The sequence below is a fragment of the Chamaea fasciata genome, unplaced genomic scaffold (genome assembly GCF_029207755.1).
Source record: "Chamaea fasciata isolate MVZ Bird 193981 ecotype frontalis unplaced genomic scaffold, bChaFas1.0.hap1 SCAF_17, whole genome shotgun sequence".
Lineage (NCBI taxonomy): Eukaryota > Metazoa > Chordata > Aves > Passeriformes > Sylviidae > Chamaea > Chamaea fasciata.
In genome coordinates, this window is record NW_027094102.1 from 9,632,703 (window position 1) to 9,652,886 (window position 20,184).

General features: G+C 48.4%; 1 protein-coding gene across 4 annotated transcripts in view; it reads left to right on the plus strand.

Annotated features, from left to right (window-relative positions):
* The first annotated feature begins 5,162 nt into the window (after window positions 1-5,162).
* The window catches only part of ZHX3 (zinc fingers and homeoboxes 3), a 42,770-nt gene continuing 27,748 nt past the window's right edge, over window positions 5,163-20,184 (plus strand). Inside the window, exons 1-3 of one of the 4 annotated variants that reach the window (XM_066198977.1) lie at window positions 8,109-8,130; window positions 8,272-8,322; window positions 19,455-19,561. The gene's annotated coding sequence lies outside the window, so the exon portion shown is untranslated. Of the gene's footprint in view, window positions 5,200-6,938; window positions 6,986-8,108; window positions 8,131-8,271; window positions 8,323-19,115; window positions 19,224-19,454; window positions 19,562-20,184 lie in introns of those variants that run through there. The other 3 variants (XM_066198979.1, XM_066198978.1, XM_066198980.1) reach the window with 3 other exon arrangements.

Here is a 20,184-nt window from a genome sequence, read left to right on the forward strand (position 1 = left end):
AAATTAAACCTCTGGACTGAGAGCCCTCTGCTTTTGTGTCCCAGCTGCCGACCACCCAGCCAGGACATGCACTCTAAAGCAAATAGCTTTAGGTAAGTGATGTATTTACGTCAATGTAACTGTGAGCAGAGTCTAACCATCAGCTCTGAATCCAGGAAAAGTGGAATAACGTCCACATTTAGGCAGCTGGAAAATCTTTTATCTTTTGTCCAAAGCCGGTGTCTGATTTCAAGACAAGATCTTTCCAAGACAACACTTTATTTAAAGGAAATGGTTGGTGCTCGGTTCAATTCCTGACCTGCTTACAGCAGGCTGGGAGTGACGCTGCCAAAGCCTTGGGGAGCAGCAGTTTGGGCACCCCAAGCACGTCTCCAGTCTGGGCAGTGCCCGGGGGCCAGAGAGCAGCCCTGGGGTCCGGCCCCCAAGCGCAGCTCACCCCGTGGCTGGACCCCTGAGCCCCCCGCCCGCAGCAGCCTCCTTCCCTCCGCCGGTGGGACAGTCCCACCTGCCCGGGGGACAGAGGCTGGGAAAGAAGAGGCTGGGGGCTTCCAGCCACCCAACCATCCATGCCGGGTCCACCGCCTTGGACACCGTGCAGGGCTGCCCGCCCCGAGCCGCCCGTGGTTCTTGAAAACGCTGATGGACATCGCGGACCGACCGGACTCGTCGCCCTCCTCCGGTTCCACCGGAGCCCAGCGCCGCCGGGCCGGCTCAGCTCCCTGCGGGGAGCGGCGGGGACAGCGGGGTCCGGTGTGCACCGCTCCGTGCCCGGCCGCCGGCGGTGACCGCACGCTCCTCATCACCCTCTCCGTGTCCGGTGCCGCTCCCCGGTACGCGCGCCCCGCGGGCGCTCGGGGGGCGGCCACGAGCACTCGGGGCAAAGCCCCGGTGCAGGCGCTCGCCGCACTCGCCGGTGCCCTGCCCCGATCCCAGATCCCAGTCCCTGTGACCAATCCCGATCCCGGTCCAGATCCCAGTCCCGGTGCCCGGTCCCAGGACTGCCCCGACCCTCCCGGGTCTCCCCGCGCGCACGCGCGCTCCGGCCGGCTGCGGTGACGTCACGCCCCCCGCCCGGCGATGGAGCCCGGCTGATGCCGGTGTTTGTCGCGCCCGCCCGCCCCGCGCTCCCCCCGCCGATGCCTGGGCTCGGCGGCGCCCGCCCGCCCCGCTGCGCCGCCCGCCCCGCGCTCGGGGCCGGGGCCTCCGCCGGACCGCACCGCACCGGACCGCCCCGCACAGAGCCCCGCCGAGCCGCCGCGGACCTGCCGCGGGTGAGTGCCCAGCGCCCGGCGCGGCGGGGAGGGTCCCGTTCCCCGCGCTTCGCTCCCGCCCGCACCCGCTGCCCCCGGTACCGCAGAGCCCCGGCAGGTGCGGGGCAGTGGGGCCGAGGCGGTCGCACGCCCTCCGTTCCCGTGCGGGGCGCCCACCCGAGGATCGGGACACGCGTGGACTCCCCCCCCCGGCCCCGGTGCGCCCAGCCCTGCCCTGCCGCTGGCCGGGGAGCGGCGGGGCTGCGCTGCCCTGGGCTCGTCAGCAATTAAAATTGAAATAAATCCAGTTACAAATCGGGTCCCGCTGCTGTGGGAGCTTTGCGTGAGCACCCGGCTGCGTGGGGCAGCCCGAGACCCACCCGGCTGCGTGGGGCGGCTCGGGACCCCTCTCCTCCGGGGTGTTCTGCGTTGTTTTTCTTTTAGTCTGGATTTTTAGAGGAAGGAAAGTGCTTTTTTCTAGCCCTCATTGGCTGGTTGCTCTGTGGACAGCGGGGCAGCAGACCCCACTCGTGTCGCAGCTGGGGGCTTGGACGGAGCTTGGCTTGGTCACCGTGGGGATTTTTGGAGCTCTTGGTTGTTGCGGCAGTGCCAGGTCTAAAGTGCCGGTGCTTGGGACAAGCCGGGATGTGAGCAGACGGCATCTCCCTGTTCTCACAGGTAGGAAAACTGAGCGGCCGCTAAGTGACGAGCCCGAGGCCGCACAGGAAATCTGTGGCCGAGCCGGGGCTAAACCCCAGATTTCCTGTTCGGTGCTTTTCTTGCCTGGCTGGGGACAGTGGTTTAACCTCACACTCTCGGGGTAAAGTCCTGCCTGGGCTATGCCAGCTCCTAGCCTGGGCTCCTGCGGTGGCAGCCGGGCGGGTGGCCAGGTGCCAGCAGACTAAGGCCTCTCCACTGTGAGAGGTGGATTTGGCGAGCAGAGATGTCCCTTTCGATGCGATGTGGGTCCAGGGTGGAGAGTGGGTGTATGCCACCCGGGTGTCACATTAGCTTGGCAAGCTGGCCTGTGTGAGAAGTGGCCCCATCCTGCTGCTCAGGGCACACTTTGTCTGCGCCCTCAAGTCTCAGACAATACGTTTTTTCAAAGGGCTTCTCTGCTATTCTGATTATGTGATGGGAAAATTTTGGGGGAGAGGTAGGTGATGTGTCTTGTCAGACTATGTGACGTACCTTGAAAAGCTCATATACAAGCCTTTCTTGATCTGATTTTTCCCATTTCTGCCCACTAAAGGCATGAACTCTGCCCAGCCATGGGCTTTCCCTCTGCCCAGTGCTATAGGGTGGTTCCAGTTGAACAGGGAGGGTTTCCCTGCTCTTCTCCCTGACCGCCCACTCTGGCTGCAGTCCCCAAACAAGGATCGTAGTGTCCTGAGGAACACTTCTCCATGGATAGGATGCCAGAAGTTTACTTCATTATCTGGAACAGCTTATTCTAAACTAATCTCTCTTTAAGAGATGAGGAGAAGGGGAAAAACACCCAGATGCTCAGATGCATTCTATTTACTGTAAAAGAAAAACAGCAATTTAATGATAACTTCTATTAACTAGGTTGGGTCTGCGACCTTGATGTATTTCACAGCATAGCTGAGAAGAGGGAGCAGACTGTTCCAGTCTGTTTATTGTTTCCTCTTAGTACATCCCAGTAACTTGCAGCACACGGATGCCCACACAGTTCTGGAGTCCTGACCCACCTTTGGGGGTGGGAAGGAAGAGGCTGTTGGATCTGATTTGCTTCAGATACAGCCTAATCTGTAGCTGATGTTAATTATATATAGATGGGTTGGGGTTTAGCATAGGTTTTTCTGACAGGGCTCAGCCTCCGCAGTTCTTGCTACTGTAGAAAAGCTGTAGTAACTTGAAGCCCTGAAGTCACTTGTGGGAGGACATCCCTATCAATAAATTCCTTGTTGTAAAGCCAAGTAAAACCAGCCCCATGGGACTGCTGGCTTTCATCGGGCAGGCACAGGGATGGATGCAGGCGGTGCTGACAGCCTGGAGCGGGGTAGCCTGGAGCAGGTGAGCCAAGCTGGTAGTGAGAGCTATCTGGGTTGTCAGTGTGGGGAGATTTAAACAGCAGCATGGCTCCAGTTCGTGTAAATGTGTCTCCTTGCTCTGCTGTGCTTTCTTTCTATTTAGACCTCCTGCTCCTCCTCTCCAAAAACGCTGTCCCCTTGTGTATGCGAGCTTTTCCCTCTGCTTTGGTTACTATGGTGTTACTATGTAAAAACAGCTCATCTTGTAGCTCCTGGAATTATCTGCGACTTGGGTTTGCAGTCCAGCCGTGGGACACGGGCCTGTGTCCATCCCTTGTTCAACCTTTCCCTGTCTGTGTGATGGGACAGGTCTGGATGCAGCATTGTCTGCAGGGCACGGCTGTGCCTTGGTGCCACGGGACCTTTTTCAGGTTTCTGGGCACCAGGATCTCACTGCTTTGTGCGAGGCTGTCACACGGGTGCATCTCTTGCTATTCCTGAATGTGGGACAGTGTCTGGGCTGTGATGAGCCCTGCAAGACCCGCTCGCATCCATCCCCTCCAGGGACTGGGCCAGCTGCAGACAGGGCATCAGCTTCCCCCGAAAACTGTTGGGAAGGGAGACAAACAACTAGGAATCTGTCTTGGTTTGGAAAAGACAGGTGTCTGCTAGGGAGGGCAAGGCCTCCCTTGGAATGGAGAATTCAAATCCCCTTCCTCCGAACTATTATAATTTCGAAAATTTACGGGGCTCTCAGGCAAAGGTACGGGGATAGGAATAGCAGTTTTTTACTAGTATGTATAACAAGGCAAAACAAACAAAAACAACTACGGCATTAACAACAAAACAGAACCAGAAACCTGGAGGGGCTTTGCATCACAAATCCCGGGGCAGTCTGGTCTCGGTGCCCCTGCAGGACCTTGGGAGCACCAAACTGGAACGGTGGAAAATCCCGGGCTGGTGGATGAGATACATCAGAAGCTCCCCGGTGGTAGCTGGAACGGCGGGGATGTCCCGGCAGGGCAGAGGGTGCGGGGGTACAGCATAGCAAAAAACCCCAAACAAACAAACAAACAAACAAACAAAACCTCCAAACCCCCACACCACCTCAGATCAGTGCCAACGAAACGGCGGCGGAGGGGCAGGGCCGGCCCAGCTCCAGCAGGGCAGGAGGAGGCGGCGAGCTCAGAATTCCTGGGCACACGAGCAGATGGTGGTAGATTTCCCAGGACCGGACTTGGTGGTGCCAGTGAATTCTCCCCGCAGTAAGCAACAGCCTGGCCGTCCTCCCTCCGATTCCGAGAGCAAGGGAGGGGGTAGCTGCCCCCGGCCTTGTCCTTTACCTGCCCCCCAAACTCGCATCATCTTCCTCCCCGAGGGAAACTCCCAGAGACAAAAGAAGCGTAGCCCCAATGCTGCAGTCCTCTCCCGACTTTTGGCCACCTCTTTGTTTTGGTCAAGCACCCACAAGTACCCAGTAGTTAGTCTCCTAGCAACTTATGGGAAAAAAATGCCAAAAGTAAAAAAGAAACAAATCTAACTCCCAAGAGAGTCTGTAGGATCTGGGCAAACAAAACATAGAAGGTGGGAGCAGACATCTCCCCCATCCTGCTCCTCCCCTCCTTGCTTGTGCAAGTTAACCCCCATGGGCTGGTTTGTTGCTGCCCACTTTGCTGCAATGCCCCCTTGCTTCCCATCACCTGATATTATTATTCCTTTCTGGTTTTCCCACCTGATTTGTGTGTAAAAATAGCGTGAGAGAGGCTCACCCCATGGAGAGGTCCTTGGTTTGGTCAGAGCTAAGGTAAATTGTCGCCCTCATGCTTGCAGGGGGCTGGGGTCACCCTGGAATAAGAGGGATTTTGCTGGGAGAGCAGGAGCCCAGAGCCAGGACCAGGTTCCCCCCACCCTGCTCATCCTAAGGGTGATTTGCCCCGTGCAGACACAGGATCATGGTGAGTTGCCTATCTCGTTGCATTAACCACATAGGAGATCAGGAGGATTATGTTAGTGAAACGCCTGCTTCAGGTGGAATGAGTCTGGTCCTGCTGTGGAGGCTATTTTGGAGAAGATCCTGCTTGCTGGTGCCTGATGGTCTTTGTGGTGAAGGTCAGCAACCTCTCTCCCTCTGGCAGCTGTGATGGCTCTTCTGCTTTGTTAAGTAGGAGCAGGGTGATGCTTCTAATTATAAAGGAAAAAGTCTTGTACTTTTCCCCTTTTTTGTTTGTTTGCTTTTTCTCTTTCTTTTTTTTTTTTTCCTCTTGACAAATGTTCTAAATAACAATGCTTAAAATGCAAATAGAGCGAGCTTGTGGAGGTCTGGTTGGGGTGCACTGTGGTGGAGCTCAGGACCCGGTGATGACACATGGCACAAGAGCAGAGCGGTGTCACCAGAGCAGTCACAGCCATGGCAGCCGTGGCTCATCTCCACGTCGAGGATGCTGTCATGTGCTTCAAAGGCTTTGTGGTTTCTCTTTCCTCTCCCCTTTCAGAGGGACACTGTGAGGGTGCCCTTTCCTTGTTCTACAGGCACAGTAAGGGGATATTCAACTGGACTCCCTTTTATCTGTGTGCTCTTCACTCCTTATTTCTGCTTTTGTTTGGTTTTTTAATTAGAAATAGAAAAATTGGAGAATGAACCTTCTAAACTGTGTGTCAAGTTGCAGTCATAGCATCTGTAAGGTTCCTCCTACTGCAGGCTAGTGCTGCCCTTGCTGTTCCAGCCAGGTCCCTCATGTGTTTTAGCACTTGCTTGGGGAAAAAATAATGAAATAAAATAACATGATGTTGAGGTTGCAAAAGTTTCCATTATAGCTCCACCCAAACACTCCTGCCCAGTAATGCTCAGAAAATGCAGTATGGGTGATGGGGCTTCCCTGTCTGCTGGGCTGCTTGGGGGGAAGGGGAACAGCTTTTGGTTTTGTTTATTGTTTTGGTTTTGGGGGGTTTTTTTGGGGTTTTTTTTGTTTGGTTGGTTTTTTTGGGTTTTTTTTTTTGTTCGGTTTTTTTTTCTTTTAATACAGAGATGCTTGAGAGCCATGTCAGGAATAAGATGGGGAATGAGCTCTGGCACCTGGGTCCTCAGTAAAGAGCCTGGGTGGCACAGGTTTGAAGTGTGAGCACTCAAAAACTCACTGAGCAACAGTCAGATGGATCAGTGGAAAGGGGCTTCAAGGGGGGCAAGGTGAATCTTTGCTATTTGTGTCTGTGTTGTTTAACTCTTCTGAAGAAGTGCCTTGATGTTTTAACGCTGATTTTGTCCCAGAGGAATCAGTTTGTTCCTCTGGGAAGGATAAGAAGGGAGTTAGCTGCTCCTGGAACATGGCTTGTTGTGTGGGATGCTTGCAAATGCTCTGCTCTCATGCCTCAGTAAATAAAGAGGTTTTCATGGGACTTATAAAAAGCGTCTCTTTTGGAAATAGGTCAAGCAAATATTTATTTCCCTAAGGTGTCATGCCAGTGTCGCACAAATACTTGAATAGGTAGTCATTTTATTTTTCACTGCTTTGTTTCTTCCTAAGCACATCCAGTTCTTTTTTTTTTTTCAGTGGTGCAGGGACACACATTAATAATTGTATGTAATCAGTCCTGTCCCTCTCTCCATCTGGAAGTCTGTGCATCTTTTGTGGGCTTATGCTCTACAATTGCTGTGCTGTAAATTGGAAGCTGTGACACTTTTTTCTTTACATCCAGGTGCTTCTCAGTTGTGGGGATATTTTTTGTTCTCCGGAAGAGTTTCAGGTCAGTGGCGGGCCAGCTGCTGCAATGAATTTAAAAACAAAACTCCTAGAATATAGCAAAGCTCAACAAAATGGCCATACTGGTGTCTTGCTTTCCTGTCCTAAAGCCTCAGTCATGGTATTGCTGGTGTGCTTTTGGTAATAAGTCCAATGCTTGGGTTATCCCACAGATGGAGAGTGCAGTTACTGCCTAAGCCTTGTGCCCTGCTGTCTGGTGGAGCTCCTGTCTTCCCCAAATAATCAGGGATCAACTGGTATCTGTTTTTAAAGAGGGCTTGAAGCTTCTTGTCTGCTCTTAAAATGGCAAAAATAAAGAGTTTAGTTAAGAGGACCAAAATTAGGCTTGAAGTCTTGGATACTTGATCTTACAGCTCATCATCTCCAGATGTCCTCAGTGTAGGAGTAGCAAGGATCTGTGCTGGAGTGCACTGGAGTACTTGGAGTATACTTTGTGTAAGAGGATGTTTGAGATGAGATTGTCTTTGGATGCTCCTTGCTGTGTAGCATATTTAATGAACTGAAGTCTTGGCTCTCTGCGTGAAGGATCCAAATGCACTCCTGGCTCCTTGTGCTTGTACTCCAGTGGCTGGAGACCTTCCTGGTGGCTCCAGGAACATCGTTCCGTGTTCCAATGATAGAAAGCACTGGGCTTTCTCTTACAGCCTGCAGCCTTCGGGCTCTGGTCAGCCTTGCAGAAGTGGTCACCTCCCAACAAGCACCTTGAGCAGGTGGCTTTGGAGACCTTGAAGGGTTGAATGTGATGCCATTTTTCACAGCCCTGCTAAGACAGGTGTTTACACTTTGCATTAAAGGTTAATTGGCTTTTACATTGTTTCCCGGGTGTGGGGTGGCCCTTAGAGACAGATCACCCTGACACCTGTGCCGGAGGTTGTGCAAGCCTGCTGTGTGTTGTGTTGTGCTTTGATTTGTTAAACAGGATGTAAAAGCAGGCTCCCCTTCTGAAATGTATCCTGTTCTTGCCTTCTTTGCTAGGAATCGTTTCCACGTCAGAAAACATTTAAGAGAAGGGGAGTGTCTCTGTTTTGTGGAGGCAGAGCTGACTTAAACCCAAAAATCCAAACACAGACCCTCTCAGCTGGCACAGGGGAGACAGGCTGTGGTGTGGGCTGTGAGCAAACAAATTATGTGAATATTTCATTTAGACCATAATCCACCTGTTGGGCTTTTCTCCCCCAGCCCTGCATGCGCTGGGAAGCGCAGCAGATGTTTTAAATGGCAGCCAGCACTCCCTGCTCCAGTGTCTGGCATCTCCATGTTGCTTTACAGGCAGGAAAGACAGAGACTGAGGGTGATGCAGCAACTGCCGCAGCTTTGCAGGTCCTTTGTTTTTAGTTGTTTTCCCTGTGGTGTTCTGTCTGCCTCGGTGGTGTGGCGTTGTCCTGCTCTCCCAGCCTGTGCTGAGCTGTGGTTGCTTTGCCATGTGCCAGCATAATTTCTGGAGGCTGGAAATTTGGCCCCGGGAACACAGTAGTGTTTATTAGAGCACTAGAAATGAAGGTGCTGAGGGGGAGGTATCTTTGGAGTTGGTGTACTGGGAGTTAATTTTACAAAACCCCTCTCCTGTGAACAGTCACTGTGTGTCCACCTGCTCCTGACCCTTTTCCAAGCTCATTTTGCTACTCTCTTCTCTCCTGAATTTCCTGGCATCTTTCTCTTTGTCAGTTCTTTAGATGTGTTTTTTCAATCTTATTTTCTGCTGTGGGGTGACCTGTGTGTTTCCCTTTGGTGTTGCAGGACATTGCTTTTCTTTTTACCTTGGGGGTAGGTCTCAGAGCAGCTTGTGGGTGCCAAGCAGGAGATTGGGATGTTTAAAGGAATTTTGAAGCCTTCATGCTCCTACTTTGATCTTCTCTGGCACCTAGGATAGGTTTTGATTGCTTGTTTTTTGGTTTGGTTTTTGTTTGTTTGTTTGTTTGTTTTTTATTGTAGTTTTCAAGGTGATGGTTGGAAGGGAGAGGGTGGGGGTGAGAAGCAGCCCTTGCTTTGAGGGGTAACCACAAATAAACAGCTTTGCAAGGCAAACACTATATCCCTTGTGTGCTCAAAGCCCTGCTGTTGACAAGATTGTTGTGCCTGTCCAGGTGAAATGAGCTGGTAAATAGTATTTGAGATGCAGTAGTGAAATCTCTCTGCTGAGGATGTCTGGAAGAAGGGTTTCCAAAAGGAAGATCTGATAGCAGGATAAGGTGGTCCTTACTGCTGGGGGTCGTGGGCTGGTGTTGCTCTGTCCCTCGTGCTCTTCTGGTGTGAGGATGAGACCACCCCAGTCCACAAGAGCGGCTCATGGGGCAGGGGACATCGTTCCTGCCGCTGTGTGGGCATTTCAGCACTGCTGGAGCCTTGCCCTTGGAAACGGGGGCTCATTTCCCACATGTGGGGAGATTTCCCTTCTTAATTGCAAATGTCAGCCAAGTGAAAAAGGGTATGGTTGGTGTGAGGTGGTGGAAGGCGGGGGAACAACAGAGGTGTTGATGAACACGGGAGGGTTGCATAGCCTTCCCAAAATATCTTCTCACTGGATTTCATTTCTGCTCCAGTCCTTAATGCTGGGAAATGCTGCCTTGTGCATCTGCTCTGCTGGGGCTGAGTTTGTCAGGGCATTGTAGGCATGAGGCTGGGAACAAAACGAGGGGGGGGAAAAAAAAAGCATGTTGAATGCAAAATGTCATTGATTTCTTTCTCTATTTTTTTGGGTATTTTTCTTCTAATTTAATCAATTCCCTACTGTGTTGTAAATTCCAAATGTGAATGGGAAATAATCTCACCAGTACAATAATTAGCATGTAACCAGCAGATGAAGAAAACCCAAACTGCTGAGCTGATTGGTGAATGCTGACTGTTTTCCGAATTAATTTCAATAATCACATCTCCCATTAAAAAGAAGACGGGGTGGGGAGGAAGTCTTAAATTTTCGTCAAGCTCAATGTAGCAAAAAATGGTATGTGCAGTGTAGCTGTTCTGCATGTGATTAGAAAAAAAAGGGAGAGGGAGGTTCTTGGAACTGAATTAGCAATAAAGTATTGCTAATTTTGCAAGCAAGTAGCTCAATTTCACCTGCTTTTTTGGGAGAAGAGAAATGGAATTGTAAGTCAAATATCCATAGTTTTATGTAGGTGTCTAACAGTAAATAATCTACTAGAATAGGAAACATTCCCTTGCAGTCATGCTTTGCTGCAAGATGCAAAAACAAGTCCACTGGAGACCATTAGTACTGAAATATGTTTACTGTGCATCGATCCAGCTCCCAAATATTTTGTTTTTGTGCTTTGAAGGAAGAGATGGAAATTGGTGTTTAGGAAGGGGCGATTTCAGAGCATCCAGGAGCTGCACATCCTCTTGGCACAGGGATCTGCAGCCCTGCTCTGCTCTGCCCCCCTCTCCTGCTTTTTTTTGGCTCGTTCTATCCCAAAGGTGGGTGTCGTTCTGAGGAGGGAGAAATCCTCTCTCAGCCTTGATACCTCCATGGTGTCACATCCAGACAGCACCAGGAAAGGTCACCCCTGCAGAGCTGTACCTGGCAGCTGGTCTAATTATGCACCTGAATTCACAGTCAGGATTAGCAGAGTTGATTTTATCTCCTAATGATGTTTTTCCCCTCATGGCCATGGCCACCTCACCCTCAGGGCTTATTTTCCAACAGCAAAGCTCAGGTGATGCTGCTACCAGCTGTTGGACCAGAGCATCACTTCAGAGATGCTTTTTCATTCCAGTTTAAACTCAATTTTAGGAACATTTGTGAAGTTGTGATAGAGCTGGATGCTTGTAGGCTTAAATTTTTTCACTTAGAAGTGCAGGGATGGTCTGCTGAAACCCCAGGCATACAAGAGGTGGGTCCACACTGTGCTGCAGTGGTGAGAAATCCTGGAGCCATCTTTTAATTAAAGTAAAATGCTCACTCTGGCATGAAGCTGGTGATCCCATGTGCTCCCTGTTTTCAGTGTGGGGAATGACACGTGCCCAGAGCCACCTGTAGTGTGACAGCCAGGAGGGAGACCAGGTCCCACAGAGCATCTCTGGTGCGTGCCACTTGGGTCCTCTCCCTCCCAAAGCCTCAGGATATGCTGGTGTATGATATTATTGTCATATATTATTTAAAAAACAATTTGAAAAAGCCAGGCTAGCCCGGGTGCCTTGAAGCAGAATTGGTTGTTTTATTAATTCGAGCTTGGTGTGCTGTGGGAAGGTCTGCAAGTGGATCACTTTGGGATTTTCTCTGCATGTTTTCCTAATGTTAGAGACCATCTCAAAGAAGTATCACATTGTTTCATTTCCCCTCCACACTTGATTTTTTTTTTTAAAGCTAATGTCAACAATCCTACAACAACCAGTGAGTGAATATGCACATTCTGCACCCAGTTAATTTTTTTTTTTTTTTTGTGGAAAGCAAGATTTAGCTGGCAATCATGTTATGAGCTATGGATAACAATATATGTTTTAAACTACCTCACTGATGGCTTTTGCTTTTTGCTTTTTTAAAATGCCATTAATCAAGTTAGAGACTGAAAAAAACCACCAAAGCAGAGACCGAGAAAAGTCATTTGAGGTGAGTAAACTAGTTGGCTTTTTGTGTTTCATGAAAGCTCAAAAAATGGCCCACTGCCGCTGTGTGTGTTAAGGGTACCTTAGATACAGAGTGTCCTTCAGTGCTGACAGGCATCCCAAACACCTTTTCTCATAAACCTCTAATTATAGCTTAGTGACTTTGTAGGTTCTCTGGATCAGCTTGGGAATATTGCACTGAAATCAGGGAGAATATTTATATTTTCTGTGTCTTATGTGTGAACCAGATTTAGAGCTGGACTTGGTGAGTGTGGTACCAAGTGCTGTATATATGGTGTGTTGGAGAGTTGTGCTTGCTGCTTCACGATGCAATTTTGGGGTTAAACTCTGCATTTTGGGAACTACTTCCTGAATGCAGCAGTGTGGATTCCCAAACCCAGACCCCAGCTGAGCTGGTTGGAAAAAGGTTCGGCTGGTGGCCAGAGCCTGCAGCCCATTGCTGCCTCCTGATGTCTGGCTCTTGGGGCTCTTGGATTGCAGCCCAGCACTCAGAACCAGAGACTTCAGTGAAAATCCCGGCTTCTTAAAGGGAAACAAAACCTCCAGAGCTTTGTGGTTGTGGAGAAAAGCTGGAAAATGGGAATTTTTGGGCAGACAGTGGTAGGGACATGCGTTAGCCTGGTTGTTTCCCAGTATCCCAGACTGGGAACAGCGCCATGGGGTCCTGGGCTTGACTTTTGGCTTTAGAAGTTGGCATGGCAGACACTGCTAGGTTGGTTCTTTTCTCCTCTGTTTATTTGTTTCTTCCCTCCTTCATTTTAATACTGTCTCCTGGGAGATTCCGGCTGAAGTCTATTAATTGCTGAGATGTTTCTTTTCCCCTGTGTAGTGGATGCTGGGTCCAGTTTGGCTGCGGGTTGTTTCTGGCACAAAGGGAGGAGCAGCGGGACAGAAGAGCTGTGCCTGTGTTGGGTGTGTGTCTGTCTGTCCTGCAGAGGTGCCCTGTAGGTGTTGCACACTCATCTCTGGGCTCAGCCACACTTCCACAGCAGCAGCAGAGCCACTGCTCTGTGCCACCGAGGCTTGTCCCCCATCAGGAGCTCTGTGTGTCCCCCCGGGCTTTGATGGACCTTGCTGAGACAGTGTGGGGTTTTAATTCAATTTCTGTTTCTCGTGCAGGCCTAAGTTGGAGATTTGTAAGACTGCTGATCTGATGCTAAGGAGTAACTTTGGACAGCTTTCTGTTGGTCCAGAAACTCCTGGAGAGGTCTGGGAAGTTCTCCCCAAAAAGCAGTCACAAGTGGGACACTGCAAATTCCCGAGGATGGATCAAATCAAGTTATAGTTCATCAAAGGTTCCTTCTGCTTGGCCATCAGTCCTTGAAAATCTGGATCACTTTGTCCTTCTACTTGAGAGATTTTCCCCAGAATTGTGTCTAGACACTTGTCTTTTTCTTCTCCATCCTGATCAGTCTGAGGTCCTCATGACCCCAGGAGGTGACGCTTCTCTTATGCTGAAGCTCCCTATAAGGGCACCTTTTCTCTCTCCAAGTATTTTGGAGCTTGTGATAAAATTGCAAGGCTTTGGCAGTGCCCATTTGGGTGCTATTTGTGTGCCAAACCCTGCTGAATGCATCTTTTATCACAGATTTGTAACAGTAGCTGTTGGAGGGGAACTACACGGGAGAAGTGCTTTCAGAAGAATGCTTTTGTAAGAGAACACTGTCCTAAAAAAAAAAAAAAAAAAAAAAAAAAAAGAAAGACCTTGCAGGAAAAACCACCCCAACATTTTTCATGTGTTCATGTTGTAAAATATGCCCATTAATTTGGATGAATCAGGTTTTGCTTCCATTTCTAGACCATTCTGTCTGTCCTCTTTGTACAGACAAGCATTGTTATGCTCCAGGCATTTTTTGGGGGGGGAAAAAAAAGACATTTAGGTTCAGCTAAGAAAAGCCAGAATCCTTGTTTTGTGTAACTCTCCCCAGGCTGAGCCCCAGCCAGGTCCCTGCAGGAGCTGGGATTGGGACCCAGCTGGCACTTTGCTCAGGCTGGCCCCGTTCGTGGCGTGGAGAGCAAACTCAAAGATGTTTGTTCATCTGGTCCATCTTCATAGGAGAATTTAAGGAGAAGAAAAGGCAGGAGGGTTTCTGAGCAGTAGTGGAGGATGTGCAGCCTCTGGGACAGGGCTCTGGTGTGCTTAGCTCTTGGCTCTGCTCAGGGTCCCACTGATGGTCCCTCTGTGGCCACTGCTGAGCTGAGCTGTGTCTGGTCTCTGCAAGAGCCTGGCATTTCTCAATGGCACAGACATCAAGCTTATCCTCCCACATGTTTGCCTCACAATTATCAGTGTTTTTTTCTTTAATAAAATGATTTTTCATGGGAAAACTTGCTTTAAAATTACACTAGTGTCCGAAAGCATTCTGGCTGTTGAGCATCCTGCCTCCAAGGAGGGGGAACACGGTGCTCCATTTCCAGTTTTGGTTTGCATCATCAGTCATTGTTCTTAAGTAGCCATTTACTCTCCTTCCCATCTCTCTGGCACAGGAGCAAGAGAATAATACATTAAAAGAGGAATGTGATTATAATCCTGTAAAAACTGTCAGAGGAATTTGGCAGTGGTTGCAGCCTGTGAGTGTAATACATAATATTATATTCATTTTTTAAAATGATTAGATTTCAAGCTGACAGTTTAAATGACAAGTCACCTTAAAAAGATATTATGGACAGTGTAAAGACTGTCAGTGTGGTTTTTTCTTTGCTAAGTGTGGAGTTTCCAAGGTCTGTGCACCCCCCCAAAAATAGGAACCTTTGCCTTTTGGCAAGCTGCATGTGGAAGCTGAGAGCAATGAGGTCCCTTGTATTAATAATTTGTATTATAATAGCATTGTCACTGCTGGCTCCCAGGCTTTTTTTATCCCTGAGTTAATGGCAGGGCTGCCTGTCAAAGGGAATTTTCGCTGGAAAAAACTTATTTTTGCTTTTGTTGTCTCTTTGCTCCCACAAAACTGTGTGAATGGCAGCTGAGAGAGGCTGGAGATAAGGGCAGGGGAACGGTTCAGCCATGTTATTGAATGTATTGACAGTTTAAATATGGTATTCAGCATGGAAGGCAGATCCCGGGGGACTGTCAGAGTTCCCCATCCCAGAATATCCCAGCTCACAGCAGGAGCTGAAACTAAAGATGCCAAAACCTCCAGGCAGTGCAGGAACGGAGTCACAGCTTCCCACGTCCTGCTGTAGGCCTGGGATTTTTGGATGAAAGGGAAACCAGTGCTCTTCTGTTTCCTCAAACTGGATAATCACACAGATGATCAGAGCCCCATCAGGCCTTGAATAAAACATGGAACAAAGTGATGATTACTGCTCTCAAATAATAGTTAAATTTAGCTCTTTGTGTTCCCTGTGGTCCTCAGAGCATCCTTTGGGCAGTGAGATGAAAATGAGAGGAGTGAGAGTCTGTTGTTTCCTTGTCTTGGATGAGAAGCTGACTATCATTTGCCGATTTTTAATGCTCCATGTTGTGTATACCTGTTTGGTTGTTTTAAACCCCAGCCTGAATAGGATTTGAAATTTTTAAAAGTCTGCAACAGGAATTTTTAGTGTCATGGGAATATTCCATAAGGAATATTGGAATATTTTCTTCTCTTCAATGGAAAAGCATATTCCTGTAGCCATAGATTGGACCACTATCTGCTTGTAAATTCTTGGGGGTTGGGCATAAAACTCAGCTGAAAATAAACATCAGCATCAGGAGTAGTGTAGTGCAGAAGGATGGAGGAAAGTGTCCTTGTCTAGTTGTGGCAGGAGAGAAGAGAAGAGTCTGGCTGGAGGAGATCCAGAGATTTGTAAGGAGATTGACTGGAGGTCTAGAAATCCCTGGTCTGAACAAACATGAGATGTTTGGCTCTAGATGGGAGAAGAGCAAAGCAGGAAATATATCTTCAGGTGCCTAAAAGGGAAGGGGGTGGTTGCTCTCTGGGTACACAGCGGGAAGAACAAGAGGTCACAGTCCTAAAATTGTAGAGCAAAAAAGTTCAGCTCAAGTATTGGGCAAAATTAGGGCAGCACTTTCCCTGAAAGTAACAACAGGATTTGATGCTCTGAAAAACTTGTGAAGCATCAGTTGTTGGAGGTTAAAACGGCTTGGGAATATCTTTCTGATATTTCTTGATGGTCACTGTTGCATGAGGAAGATGCAGTTTATTCCCCTGCAGAGGGAATTGTCTCACTGCTGTCCTGTGCTCCCTTTCCTCCTGGCCTGGAGTGGTGAGGCTGGAGAGGGTTGGTTTTGGTCTAAAATAAGCAAGAGATGAAAAATTATGTTCTGTGGCTTAAATTTTCAGGCACTTGAAAAGATTGAAGTGACTAAACATAATGTAAGTTTGCATGCCTCCCTACAAAAGCAGATGTTGCCTAGAAATATTTTATGCTCTTTGGTTCTGAAATTGAATGTTATGGACATTAAATTGTACAGCTTGCCTCTTTCAGTGGGGAAGCATTTTCAGGGCGCTGGTTCACTTGAGTTGGAAGAGACAGAGAGGGGAGTGAATGATGTTGCCTTTAGTACAGCCATTTCTCTTTAAAGAAATATCGGTAAAGTCAAGTTCCCAGCTCTGTAAGTACTGGAGAAATAAAAACAGCCACTTTAGAGATCCTGAATGGTAACTTGCCAGTCCTTTAATTGTAATTGGGAACGGTAACTTTTTGAAAAGCAGTGTTCCCCAAGCAGCAAAGGCTGCAGAGCCAGACAGTCTCTCCTGGGCAGTGTCAGAAGGTCTCACATGTCTGAGAAGTTTCCTTCAGGTCCATGTGGACACCTCAGGAAGGTGCCAATCTCTGCCACAGCTGGGGTCTTGCAAAGTGCCTTCACAACTCAGCTACTTCCTAGTTCTGAGAACAGCAGGAAAAGGTGAAGCATCCCTCAAAGCATCCCCTTTGGAGACTGGTGGGCAGGGGAATTGTTTTTGTCCTTTTCTGTATCATTTTGTCTTTCCTCAGCCCAACCTCTGTCTGGAAAGAGTGGTGGGCTTGGGGCTGCTTTGTCTGCTTGTGTGAGTCTCAGGTTGAACCAGGCTTTGCTCTGCAAGGAGGCTTTATTCTGGGACAGCCTAGTTCCCTTTTCAACCACGTCAAAAAAGAAAAAATCCCAAAAGAGAGCAAGAAGATCAGTTAAGATCCCAAAAGAGAGCTAACAGCTGTTAAAAACCCACCCAAATCTGAGGTGGGGTTGTCAGGTAAAAGGAAAACAGAATAATCTCCATTTTTGGGCCTTTGCAGTGGATTTGATTTTGAAATATTCCATCTGTCAGTTCTGTCAGTGGATCTCACACAGGGGTGCTGTCAGGGGACTGGAGTTTCTCCCCTTTCATGACCCTGCTGGTCCAGCTGGTTCAGACATTGCAGTGTTAAACCTCCAGGTGTGGTAAGATGGCTTACTGTGTGTGTTGAATTTGCTATTTGGGGAAGATATTCTCCATTCTGGAACCATTTGCAGGTTTTGAGCTGCTCAGTCAAGCCTTGGGAAGCCAAAAGGACAGCAGTGGGATGGTAATGATGGCTGTGGTTCTGGCAGACTGCAAAAAACTGAGACAGAAGGACCTCAGTGTATCTTGGCTGTTGGATGCTGGGATTTTAATATCTGAAAGAAGTTAGGGGAAAAAAAGCATGCTTTGGTTGTCCTTGTTGCTGTTCCAGTTTCAGTGATAAGTAGCTGAGCTGTCTGCATGTTCTGCTCCGAGGAAACCCCAGTCCCTGCCCCCTCGCCCCAGCTCTCTCAGTGTTATTCTTCTTGAAGCAGCAATTCCAGGGAATTCAAGGAGGAGCTGCCAGGGTAATCATGGCTCATGGTGCCAAATTTGCAGGGGCTTTACTCCATATTTCAGAACAAGGTTTTGGGAGACTCAGATTTATCTTTGCCTCCAGCTTAAGTTTCTATTTAAGCCACCTTTAATTTCCAGAAGCGCGAAGCTGTTCTGACTGCTGTGATCGAGGTCACTCTTTAATTTAGGTACTCCAAGGAATGCAAAATCTTGTTTGGTAAAGTCTTAGGCATATGCTGAATCCCTAAAGGAGTGTGTGAAGGATATTAAATGTACCATGGCAGGGGGAGAGGAGCAGCACTGTTACAGGAGGAGGAATGGCAGATAAGCAGTGGGGCCACGCTGTTATCACTCTGTTTGGGAGGTGCTGGGGTTGTGTAAGTCGATATAGGACATTTACACAAATTGCTGGAATAAAAACCCACTCCATCAGCAGTCTTGTATTTGTTTCTTATTATATGTTAAGTTTTTTCTGGCATGGCAAAGTTTGTCACCTGTTATGTCAAGGTCTCGGCATTCAACGCTGGGATCTTTCCAAGTGTGCTGAAACCTAATTGGTTGGGGGTAAGCCTTCCCTTCATTTTAGGAGGAAAAAAAGAAAAGCGAGGAAAAAAAGAAAAAGCTGTGCTATCTAGCAGGCATTTAAAGCATTTATTCTTGTTCTTTCAAGTCTTGTGATTTGCCAGACTTAGACCTCCTGATTTTTTTTCCTCTGTGGTTCTAGGCTTGCTTTGTTTTTCCTGTGAAATAAATTGGGGAGAATAACATACAGCAAATAATGTCTAACAAATAACATAGAGCAGCCAGCACTGCAGATCTGGGGAAAGCTTTTTCCAAGCATGGCTCTGCGGCAGAGAGTATTGGGACACCTGAGTGCTCAGTGAGGGAAAACCTTTGTGTCCTTCTACCCCTGTCCAATTGCTTTGCCTTTTTTATTATTATTAATATTCTCTTTTCTTTTTAAATCCTGCTGAGTTTAGTCTGTGAAATTACAGCAAGACTGGAAATTTCTTGTCTGCAGGATGTTGGATGGGTTTGGGGAGCCCTTTCCTGAGTTGTAATGCATCTGTGCCTGTTATTTGGTGAAATCTCTCTGTGCCACTTATGTATTTAATCCAAGAAACTCAACATTTGTGTGCGTTTCTTGGATTAAATTAAAAGCGTATGGTCAGCCAGATCCAACCTGAGAAGCAGTTCAGTGGGGCTCTGGCAGGGAACTTTAGGGACTGGAGCTGGCTGAAGGACAGGGACACTTCACAGAATTATAGAATCACAGAATGGTTTGAGTTGGAAGGGACCTTAAAGATCACATAGTTCCAGCCCTCATGCCATTGGGCATGGGACACGTGAGACATGCTGCTGGGAGAGGAGGACCTGTCACTGCTCAGGCGGGAGCAACAAACAAGTTCAAATTTTCCTTTACTTGGGCAATCACAACCTAATTTTCTTGGTTTTCATCCTTGTTATAAGCTCTGGCTCACCTTTCTCCAGGGTGACTCTTTGTTTTTCAATATGCTGTTTTCTCCCCTGGTCTGAACTTAATTCCAGAAACCCACTTGGCTGGTTATCTCTTTAGACAGTAAAGTTTAAAAATTAGGAAATACATGGAGCTGGCTCTGCTGGTTCTCCAGCAGTGAGGGAGCAGGGATTGGATGGCAGTGGGGGGAAGTGAAGGGGAGAAAAGAAGGCCACAGCTACAAGCAGAGCTGCACGTTATATTTAGCTGCTGCTATGGTGGTGGCAGTCAGGGTGCTGTGGTTGCTGCTCTAAATATGTTCTGGCCAGCTGAGGTTTCCAGCCCTGTAATGGACCAAGTCCACAGGGAGCTGGGCAGCAGTGCCACTGGTTTCCAGCACACTGCAGCTGGGGGACTGCTTTCACTGGGTTGAGGGCTTGGTGATTAATTCAGAAAACTTGGTTAACTTCTGATAAATAATGCCTTTACTAATTGAGAGGGGGGAAAAAGCACCGAAGATGGGTGTTTAGGGTGCTTCAGTGGGGATGTAGTGTGGGAGCATCTCAAACTGCTCAGTGTTTTAGTTTTGTTTTTTAGCCTTTGCTAACCAAGGGCTGCCTTCTGCTTCAGGGGTGCAGCAGTAATTTTTGGTGTAATATCTTCTCTTCCAGCCCTGAATCCTGGTGCTGCTGAGGCAACTGCAGGCACTTTAAAGATGTGGGTGAGCACAGAAGAGGGGCAGGAGAACGACAGGCTCAGGACGTGGTCTCTCGTGCAGGTAGGACACTGCTGTCACCTCGGGCACTGTGTGTGAGGTGACCTTTCTGTCCTGGGCAGTCTGGACAGGGAAATGTGGTGTGTTCCAGTGCATCACAGAGATCTCTGTGCAGGCTGTTGGAGCCTGATGGCTGAAGGAAGTGATCGTGCAGTGATTGGCTCCGTTGCCTTGAGAACAGGGGTTGCTCTGTGGTCAGATCAAGTTTGGCTTATGTTTCCAGCTGTCCCTGAGAAGGGGGCAATTTTTATTTTCTTTGCTTTTGGATATCACTCCTTCAACAAAACAGAGTTCAGATAGCCTATGTGTTTGTACTTTTCTTCTGGCTGGCTTCTCTGTGCACTAGTCGCTGATTTACTTTATTCCCATATAACTTAATAAATATCCATCTGTCCCATGGTGTGGATGAGGGGTCAGGAGAGCAATGCTTTTTCCCTTTGGCTTCTGTGGATGGAAGAAGTGTGGTTGGAAATAACACTCCAGTTTTCCATTACACCGTTCCAAGCTTTTGAAGAAGAAATTGGGTCTTCTAGCAGAGCCAAGCCATTTTATTTGTACAAAAAGTAAGCTCCATGGTTGAACATTAGTGAGCAGACTGGTGGGGAGTTTGTTCACCCAGTTCATGG